This window comes from Mobula birostris, unplaced genomic scaffold (genome assembly GCF_030028105.1).
Source record: "Mobula birostris isolate sMobBir1 unplaced genomic scaffold, sMobBir1.hap1 scaffold_749, whole genome shotgun sequence".
Classification (NCBI taxonomy): domain Eukaryota; kingdom Metazoa; phylum Chordata; class Chondrichthyes; order Myliobatiformes; family Myliobatidae; genus Mobula; species Mobula birostris.
In genome coordinates, this window is record NW_027278466.1 from 50,775 (window position 1) to 61,332 (window position 10,558).

Below are 10,558 nucleotides of genomic sequence, written 5' to 3' on the forward strand. Positions count from 1 at the left end.
CCTCTCTCTCTCGTTCCCCCCACAGTAACCCGTCTCTCTCGTTCCCCCCACAGTAACCCCTCTCCCTCGTTCCCCCCACAGTAACCCGTCTCTCTCTCATTCCCCGCACAGTAACCCGTCTCTCCCTCGTTCCCCCCACAGTAACCCGTCTCTCTCGTTCCCCCCACAGTAACCCATCTCTCTCTCGTTCCCCCCACAGTAACCCCTCTCTCTCTCGTTCCTCCCACAGTAACCTGTCTCTCTCGTTCCCGCCACAGTAACCCGTCTCTCTCATTCCCCCACAGTAACCCATCTCTCTCGTTCCCCCCATAGTAACCCGTCTCTCTCTCGTTCCCCCCACAGTAACCCGTCTCTCCCTCGTTCCCCCCACAGTAACCCGTCTCTCTCGTTCCCCCCACAGTAACCCGTCTCTCTCGTTCCCCCCACAGTAACCCGTCTCTCCCTCGTTCCCCCCACAGTAACCTGTCTCTCTCGTTCCCCCCACAGTAACCCGTCTCTCTCGTTCCCCCCACAGTAACCCATCTCTCCCTCGTTCCCCCCACAGTAACCCGTCTCTCCCTCGTTCCTCCCACAGTAACCCGTCTCTCTCGTTCCCCCCACAGTAACCCCTCTCTCTCTCGTTCCCCCCACAGTAACCCCTCTCTCTCTCGTTCCCCCCACAGTAACCCCTCTCTCTCTCGTTCCCCCCACAGTAACCCATCTCTCTCGTTCCCCCCACAGTAACCCATCTCTCTCATTCCCCCCACAGTAACCCGTCTCTCTCATTCCCCCCACAGTAACCCGTCTCTCCCTCGTTCCCCCCACAGTAACCTGTCTCTCTCGTTCCCCCCACAGTAACCCGTCTCTCCCTCGTTCCCCCCACAGTAACCCGTCTCCCCCTCGTTCACCCCCACAGTAACCCGTCTCTCCCTCGTTCCCCCCACAGTAACCCGTCTCTCCCTCGTTCCTCCCACAGTAACCCCTCTCCCCCTCGTTCACCCCCACAGTAACCCGTCTCTCCCTCGTTCCCCCCACAGTAACCCGTCTCTCCCTCGTTCCTCCCACAGTAACCCCTCTCCCCCTCGTTCACCCCCACAGTAACGTGTTTTACAAGCTTGGGAAGGTACGGTGTTTCGCCGAGGTGCTCGACAACCTGTTCCGGCCCATCTTTGAAGCCACCCTCTACCCGAACAAGCACAAGAAACTGCATCTGTTCCTCAAATATGTGAGTGTCATTGCTCAGCGGTTTCCCTGGCGCGTGTGGGAGGGGGAGGCTTTGGCTGCCCAAACCCCTCCCCAGTCTGTGACACAGGAGGTCCCGGAGATTTCAAATCTTTTCTTTTCCCTTCTCCCTCCCTCCCTACCCATTCTCACCCCATCTCTCTCTCCCTCTCTCCCCTCTCCCCACCTCCCTTCCCTCTCTCCCCCTCTCTCCCCCTCTCTCCCCCTCCCCCTCCCTGCCTCTCTCCCCCTCCCCCTCTCTCTCCCCCTCCCCCTCTCTCTTCTTCCTCCCCTCTCTCTCCCTCCCCTCTCTCTCCCTCCCCCTCTCTCTCCCCCTCTCTCCCCCTCCCCCTCCCCCTCTCTCCCCCTCCCTTCACTCTCCCCCTCCCCCTCTCTCTCCCCCTCCCCCCTCTCTCCCCCTCCCCCTCTCTCTCCCCCTCCCCCTCTCTCTCCCCCTCCCCCTCTCTCTCCCCCTCCCCCTCTCTCTTCTTCCTCCCCTCTCTCTCCTTCTTCCCCTCTCTCTCCCTCCCCTCTCTCTCCCTCCCCCTCTCTCCCCCTCTCTCCCCATCTCCCCTGTCTCCCTCCCTCCCTCTCTCTCCCCTGTCTTCCCTTCTCCCCCCTCTTGCCCCTCCACCCCCTCCTCCCCCTCCACCCCCTCCTTCCCTTCTCTCCCCCTCTCCCCCTCCCTCCCTCTCTCTCCCCTGTCTTCCCTCCACCCCCTCTCTCCCCCTCTCTCCCCCTCTCTCTCCCCCTCTCCCCCCCCTCTCCCCCCCTCTTCCCCTCCCTCTCTCTCTCCCCCCTCTCTCCCCCTCTCTCCCCCCCCTCCCCGTCTCTGTCCCCCTCTCCCCCTCCCTCCCTCTCTCTCCCCTGTCTTTCCTTCTTCCCCCCATCTCGCCCCTCCACCCTCTCTCTCTCTCCCCCCCCCCTCCCCCAGATTACAGCCTTCGACAGTGTGGACGATGAATCGAAGACGGACGAGGGCTTCTTCCCGAGCTCCCCCAGCCGGAGGATTGGAGCTTGAAGAAGAACCCTCCCTACAGCTACTACCAGTTCTACATGCTCAGCAACATCAGCACCCTCAACCAGCTGCGCAGGTACCGAGGGGCGCCAGGGTGGGGCAGCCGGCGGGGGGTGAGAGAGGGAGGGAGGGAGGCAGGAGAGGAACAGAGAGAGAGAGACATGTGGAGGGAGAAAGAGGGGTAAAGAGAGATGTGGAGAGGGTGAGAGGGAGCGAGAGAAAGAGTGAGGGAAAGAGAGAAGAGAGGGGGAGAGATGTGGGGAGGGAGAGAGGGGGCGAGGGGAGCAAGAGAGAGAGGGAGGATGAGAGGAAGGGAGGGCGAGAGAGAGGGGGGAGAGATGTGGAGAGAGAGAGGTAAGGACAAAGTGTGCAGCAAGGGAGGGTGGAGAGACACGGGCGGTGCTGAGAGTGGGGGGAGAGACGGAGAGAGCAGAGAGGAGTGGGGAGAAAGGGAGAGAGTGGGGGTTGGGAAGAGGGAGAAAGAGCGGGTAGAGAGACGGGGGGGTGGAGGAGAGGGCAGGCTGAGAGGCCAGAGAGAGGAGGGAGAGGGGTTGAGAGAGGAGAGAAGGGAGTGGGGACAGAGGGAGGAGAGGGGGGGGAGAGAGAGAGAGAGTGGGTAGGAGGAGGCGCCAAATGCGGAAGAGAGGTAGGGAGGGGGAGAGGCATTATACAGGGAAATAAGTGTGAGGGCAGAGGGAAGGTTGGGGAGAGGGAGGCAGTGTGGAGTGGGTTACGACAGTGGGGGGGTAAAGGGGGGAGAGAGTGCGGGGAGAGGCGTTATAAAGGGAAAGGAGTGTGAGGGGCAGAGAGAGAGAGTGCGGGCGTAAGGGGGTAGAGGGGAGTGTGGGGCTGTAATGTTGTATCAAGTTTGCAACATTCAAGGGGTGGTGACCGGTTGGGGGTGGGGTGGTGAGTGCCTTATTCTGATAGACGAAACTCGCTCCGTTGCGATCGGTTGGTTTAGAAACTGCATCGACTTGTCCCAGGAACACGATCACACACGGGGAGGGCACGCACACACACACACGCTCACACACGCTCACCATCTCTGACTCACGCACGCGTCCCCAGGCTGTGACACTCTCTAACCACACACAATGTCACCTGTACAGACAGCGGAACATGAACACCTTCCTGTATCGGCCTCACTGTGGGGAGGCCGGCTCCCACACACACCTGGTCGATGGATTCCTGACAGCCGACAACATTTCCCATGGACTGCGCCTCAAAAAGGTACAAAGTCAAGGATGGGGGGGGGACACACTGTGGGGGTGACGCAGAGGGAACCCCACACCGTGTCTGACCCATGTCCCGGGAGCGCTCGGTGCCCACACTGGGGATAAAGTGGGGGGGACACTCTGTGGGGGTGAGTAGAGGGAGATCCACACCGTGTCTGACCCGTGTCCCGGGAGCGCTCGGTGCCCACACTGGGGATAAAGTGGGGGGGACACACTGTGGGGGTGGTGTAGAGGGAGCTCCACACCGTGTCTGACCCGTGTCCCGGGAGCGCTCGGTGCCCACACTGGGGATAAAGTGGGGGGGGGGAAACACACTATGGGGGTGATGTAGAGGGAGCTCCACACCGTGTCTGACCCGTGTCCCGGGAGCGCTCGGTGCCCACGGGATAAAGTGGGGTGGGGACACACTGTGGGGGTGATGTAGAGGGAGCTCCACACCGTGTCTGACCCCATGTCCCGGAAGCGCTCGGTGCCCACACTGGGGTTAAAGTGGGGGGGACACACTGTGGGGGTGATGTAGAGGGAGCTCCACACCGTGTCTGACCCGTGTCCCGGGAGCGCTCGGTTGCCCACACTGGGGATAAAGTGGGGGGGGACACACTGTGGGGGTGATGTAGAGGGAGCTCCACACCGTGTCTGACCCGTGTCCCGGGAGCGCTCGGTGCCCACACTGGGGATAAAGTGGGGGGGACACACAGTGGGGGTGATGTAGAGGGAGCTCCACACCGTGTCTGACCCGTGTCCCGGGAGCGCTCGGTGTCCACACTAGGGATAAAGTGGGGGCAGGGACACTGTGACATGGAATGTGTTGGTGGGTTTCATGATACACACAATTAAACCATTTTCTCTTTTTCTTCTTCTTCCTCCTTACATCCTTCTCTCCCTCTTTCTTTCTTTATCCCCTCTCCATCTCCCTCTCTGCCCTCCCACTTTCTGTCTCCCTTTTTCTTCTTCTCCACTCCTTCTCTTCTTTTTTCCCTCTCCTCCCTCTCTCTTCCCCGTCCCTTCCCCCTCTCCTTCTCCCCTCCCTCCGTATCCCTTACTGTCTCTCTCCACCTTCTTTTTCTGCCTCCCACTCTCTCCCATCTCCCCATTTCTCTCTCCTACTGTCTCACTGACTCTCTCTCTGTCCTCCCTCTCTCCCCCTCTCTCCCCCCTTCCCTACCTCTCTCTCCTCCTCTGTCTCTCTCTCATCTGCCTCTCTCTTCCCCCCTGCCAGGACCCTGCCCTCCAGTATCTCTACTACCTGGCACAGGTGCCCATCGCCATGTCTCCACTCAGCAACAATAGCCTGTTCCTCGAGTACAGCCAGAGTCCCTTCCTCCAATTGTTCCAGACCGGCCTCCGGGTCTCACTCTCCACCGACGACCCTCTGCAGTTTCACTACACCAAGGTCGGTCCCCGCGCGCTCCCCCTCCCCCTCCTCCCTGGCTGCCGTCCTGTGCGTCCGTTCCAGGGCTGGCGGTTAGCTCGTCGTACGTAGTAGCGATGTAGTGCAGTGCGGGCATGAGGCCGATGCTGGAGATCCCAGCGACGTACACCAAACACTGGAGGAACTCAGCAGGCCGGGCAGCGTCTGTCGGAAAGAGTCAACAGTCGAGGTTTCAGGCCGAGACCCTTCGGCAGGACTGGAGAATAGAGAGGAGAAGTCAGAGTAGCGAGGTGGGGGGAGATGAGGAGGAAGTACGAGGTGGTAGGTGATAGGTGAATCCCGCACATGAGGAGGGGTTATTTTACGCTCCGGGTTCCTCAGAGCCTTAAGGCTGATTTGTACTTCTGCGTAGTAGCCGACTACGCCGTTGTGAGCATTTATACTCGTGCGTTGGTGTATCTGCGTTGCTCTGCAATTCACCGCCAAAACGCTAGTTGACGGTGGGGTTTCTACGCTGCTGTGCTGAGTTCCTTCGTGTTCAAACTCAACACAAAGAAACTCCAACTTCAAACAACGGCCACTGAAACTGAAGGAGGGTGAGTTTTCTGTGCTTGTCCGGCCACTGAGAGACACGGACGAGGAAACGCATTTCAAATACTTTCCAATGTCGGCAGATAGATTTGACGATTTGGTTCACCGTCTCCCGCCATTTATTTCTCATCAGCGCACGCACAGTATACTCAGAGACTGGCATCACCATTCGAGTTTTAGCTTCGGGTGGAAGTCAACAGGCTGTGGCAGCTAGCTACAAACTGGCGTCAAGCACGGGGTCCTCCATAATTTCGGAGGTGTGTGAAGCTTTATGGAAAGCATTGCAGCCAGAGTTCCCTCCCTGCCCTTCAGTCGCCCAATGGGGAGCTATTGCAACGTAGGAGGAAATGTGATGCTACCAAGCGGACCAATCACAGTTGTTGTGGTCTGCGTCGCCGCGACGCTGCGGTTACATTTTTGGGGAGGGGCGAACCAGGCTACCGCGTAGGGTTCGCGGCTACGCCGTACCTACGGTGTCGATTTGACGCACAAGTATAAATTGGCCTAGAGTCACCAGTTTGACTCCTGAATCTTGCAGCTCATTATAACTCAGGTCCAGCTCTGTCAGTGAGCGGTTTGTACTGAGAGCGGAGACCAGATCCACAACACCAGCAGCTGTGAGACTGACACACTGCAGACTGTGGATCAGAGAGAGATGAGAAGTTTAATCCCAGGGTTTATTAATCCCACTTTCACCAATACCCACGGTACTTATTGGTGCTGCACACACAAAATGCTGGGGGAGCTCGGCAGCTGCTACGGGAAATAGTGCCATCAATGTTTCGGGTCAAAACCCTTCAGCGGGGCAGCGGATTAAAAAAAGATGGGGAGCAGATTGAAAAGGTGGGAGGAGAGGGGAGAGAAAAACGCAAAAGGTGACGGGTGAAGCCGGCAGTGCGGAGGGATGAAGTAAAGAACGGGGAAGTTGATCAGTGAAAGAAATCCCAGTTGGACCTCCTTACCCGCGAGTCCTGCACGCGCGAATTCAACCGGCCGCGAATCGGGGAGAACCTGGAAGTCTTCTCCCCAGCGCTCATCGTTCGAGTGTTGTTTGCCTCGTTCATTCGCCACTTTGTTTCTATGAAAAATGTCTCCTGAAAAGGCCCCAAATCCTTGGCTTTGCATATCGCCTGTTGCTGGGGCCGGGGTCGAAACACTTGGCAGAGACGGTGCTTGGTGTCGGAGGGCTGGTCGGAGGCTCGGAGTTTTCGGACAGACTCGGAGTGGGACTGTGGTCGGGGTGCTTCCGGGATGCTGCACCGGCAAGTTGGCAGTGCTGGAGGTTTACCGTCTGCGTGAGATGATGGGGCTTTCGAGAGACTTTGAGATGTTTACCGTGCCCATGGTCTGTTCTTATCAAATGACGGTATTGCTTTGTGCTGTTGTAACTATATGTTATAATTATGTGGTTTTTGTTAGTTTTAGTCAGTTTGTCTTGTGTTTTCGTGATATCATTCTGGAAAAACATTTTATCATTTCTTAATGCATGCATTACTAAATGACAATAAAAGGGGACTGTGTGTCCTCATAATCATAATAATAATAAATACGTGGTCAAAGCAATTTCTCAAAGGCTAAGAGCTATCTCTCGCCGAGAAGGTAGAAATATTAGATCTTTTGAAAACTGGTATGCTGCACTCCGAAGTGGACTGTAAAGTGGGTAAGAATGAATCGAGCACTTGCACAATAAATCAGAAGGAAGCTGAAATTCGTGGAAGTGTTAGTGCCAGGGATGGCTGGCTGGCTACGTAAAGCGCTACAACCGCAAGAACTTATGGATCACGGGAGAATCGGGATTGGCTGATGCAGAGGCAGCATCAGCGTTCCCAGGAGAGCCGCGATGGTTGCGTCTGTATGGACTTCTTTTCCTTGCCATTATTCTGGTCATATGGTGGGGGAGTCTGGTACGAGAGGGCATGGCTTAAGGATTGAAGGGCACCCATTCAGAGCAGAGATGCGAAGAAATTTTTTTTTAGCCAGAGGGTGGTAAATCTATGGAATTTGTTGCCACAGGTGGCAGTGGAGGTCATTGGGTGTATTTAGATTTAGATTGTGAGAACACTCGGTCCTCATTTATTGTCATTTAGAAATGCATACATGCATTAAGAAATGATGCAATGTTCCTCCAGAGTGATATAACACAAAAACAGGACAAACCAAAGACTAACAGTGACAGAACCACATAATTATAACATATAGTTACAACAGTGCAAAACAATACCGTACTTTGATAAAGAGCAGACCATGGGCACTGTAAAAAAAAAGTCTCAAGTCCCCGAGTCGATCAACTCCCGAGTCCCAGATAGTGGGCGGCAAAAGGGAGAAACTGCCTGCCATAAACCTCCAGGCACCGACAATTTGCCGATGCCTTGGAAACAGCCGACACTGAGTCCATCTGTCCAAACACCTCGAGCCTCTGACCAGCCTCTCTGATACAGCCTCCTGAGTGCCATCCTCTGCCGAGCGCCTTTGACCTCACCCTGGCTGCTGAAACAAGCAAAGCCAAGGATTTGGGGCCTTCCCCTCCGGAGATTCCCGTTACCACACAGGAGCAGCGGCAGCCAAGCGGGCATTTCAGAAGTTTTCCAGATGTTCTTCCATAATCTCACCTCCGTCTCCATCAAATCAGGATTGTGCATGGTCCCCTACTTGACAGATTACACAGATTAAGGCGGAGATTGATAGGTATCTGAGTAGCCAGGGCATCAAAGGTTGTGGTGGGAAGGCGGGGGAGTGGGGCCAAATGGGAGAATGGATCAGCTCATGACAAAATGGCGGAGCAGACTCGATGGGCTGAATGGCCGACTTCTGCTCCTTTGTCTTATGGTCTATTCCCTAAACAATACAGTATAACAACTACTTACACAGCATTTACAATGTATTAGGTATTGTAAGTCAATGGAACGGAAACACCGCGGGCAGCGGGTGCTGTGCTGCCCTGGGTCCTAAAGTCCACCGGCACTGAGACAGGTTAAATCAAGGACTTGAGCATCCGCGTTTATTTTTCTGGGTATCCGCGGGGGTGGGGGGTGCGGTTCTCGGAACCAATCCCTTGTGGATGAGGAGGGCCGACTGTACGGGGCTGGAGAAGCAGGGAGTCTGATAGGAGAGGACGGGAGTCTGATGGAAGTGCTGGGAAGTTAGTTGGTGAAAGAGATACAGGGCTGGAGAAGGCGGTGGGGGGTCTGATAGGAGAGGACGGGAGTCTGATGGAAGAGCTGGGAAGTTAGTTGGTGAAAGAGATACAGGGCTGGAGAAGGCGGTGGGGGGTCTGATAGGAGAGGACGGAGGGCCGTGGGAGAAAGAAAACGGGGTAAGAGAGAGGTGGCAGCCCAGAAGCATCTCAGAGGCCGTCAGGCAAGCGGGCATAGGTGCAACAGGGTGGTGGGGGGAGGACGTTTGACTCTGTGCGGGCGGGAGGGGGGGGGCTTTGCGCCGCGCCTGGCCCTTCTGACGCCGCCCCTTTCCCTGCCAACAGGAGGCGCTGATCGAGGAGTACGCGGTGGCCGCCCAGTTCTGGAAGCTGAGCACCTGCGACATGTGCGAGATCGCGCGGAACAGCGTCCTGCAGAGCGGGCTCGCCCACCGGGTGAGGCCAGTGGGCACGGCGGGGGGTGGTGGGCACGCGGTAGAAGTGGAGTTACAGAAGGGGGGTGGTGGGAGGGGGCGGGCAAAGGGAAGGTGAGCTGAGTGTGCCCGGGGGGTGGGGGGAGGAACTGCGGGTGTCGAAGGGAGGGGAGGGGTCAGATGCTGGAGGGGGAGGGTTGGGTCGGGGTGCTTGAGGTGCTGAGTGCTCACTGCTGACCCTCCCTCCCCCCAGGAGAAGCAGAGGTTTCTGGGCGAGAATTACCTGACGGAAGGGCCCGCCGGCAATGACATGCTCCGGTCCAACGTCTCCCAGATCCGGGTGGCTTTCCGGTTTGAGACCTGGACCCACGAGCTCAAGATCCTGGTGCAGGGGGCCTGAGAGAGCCAACTCCCCCCCCCCCCACTCGTCTCCGTGACCCCCATCCTCGTGAACCCCCCTCCCTCGGCAACACGTGTACAATTCTCATGGTCATCTCTGTTTCAATGTTGGGATGCAGAACTTAAAACAAAACTACAGAGTCCTTCCCGCTGTCACTCTCTCTCAGTCCCACCCTCTCTCCCACTCTTTCTATCCCTATCCCTCCCTGCTCTCTCCCACTCACCTCTCCTCTCCTTCTCTCCCTCTCCCTGTCTCTCTCTTCTCTCTCTAACTCTTTCTCTGTTTTCTCTCTCTCCCTATCTCTTTCCCTTTCCTTATCTCTCTCTACCCTCTCTCTCCCTAGATCTCTTTTTCTCCCTATCTCTTTCTTCTCTCTCTCCCTGTCACTTTATCTCTCTTCTCTCTTCTCTTTCTCCCATATTTTCTCTCTCTCTCTTTCATTCCCCTCACCCTCTCTCTCTTCTCTTTCTCCCATATTTCTCTCTCATTCCACTCCTCTCCCCTTCTCTATTTCTCCCTCTCTCTCTCATTCCACCCTCCCCACTCTCTCTCACTTCACCCCTCTTCCCTTCTCGCTCTCTCTCATTCCCCCCCACCCTCTCTCTTTCTCTTCTCTTTCTCTCATCTCTCTCTCTCTCTCTCTCTCTCTCTCTCTCTCTCTCTCTCTCCCCTTCTCTCTCCCTTCTCTTCCATAGGAGGAGAAGATGGCGGCACGACGCAGCGCACACAGATGCCCCGAAATGATACCGTATTTGTTAAGTAGGGGCCGTGCACAATCCTGATTTGATGGAGACAGCCGTGAGAAGCACAGAAGAACATCTGGAGTAACTTCTGAAATGCCTGCTTCGCTGCTGCTGCTGCTACTATGCGATCAAGAATCTCCGGAGGGGAAGGCCCCAAATCCTCGGCTTTGCCTATTGCCTGTTGCGGGACCGGGGTCGAAGCGCTTGGCAGAGATGGTGCTCGGTGTCGAAGGCTTGAAGTTTTTTTACGGACTCGGAGTCGGACTGTGGTCGGGTGCTTCCAGGGTGCTGCATCGGCAAGTTTGCAGTGCTGGAAGCTCATGGCAGGGAGAGAGTTTCTCTTCCTTCTACCATCTGCGTGAGACGATGGGACTTTTGAGAGACTTTGAGACTTTTTTTTTTACCGTGCCCATGGTCTGCTCTTTATCA

General features: G+C 56.5%; 1 pseudogene; it reads left to right on the top strand.

Annotated features, from left to right (window-relative positions):
• Positions 1 to 1,075: 1,075 nt before the first annotated feature.
• Positions 1,076 to 10,067, top strand: LOC140193727 (AMP deaminase 3-like; annotated as a pseudogene).
• The last annotated feature ends 491 nt before the right edge of the window (positions 10,068 to 10,558 follow it).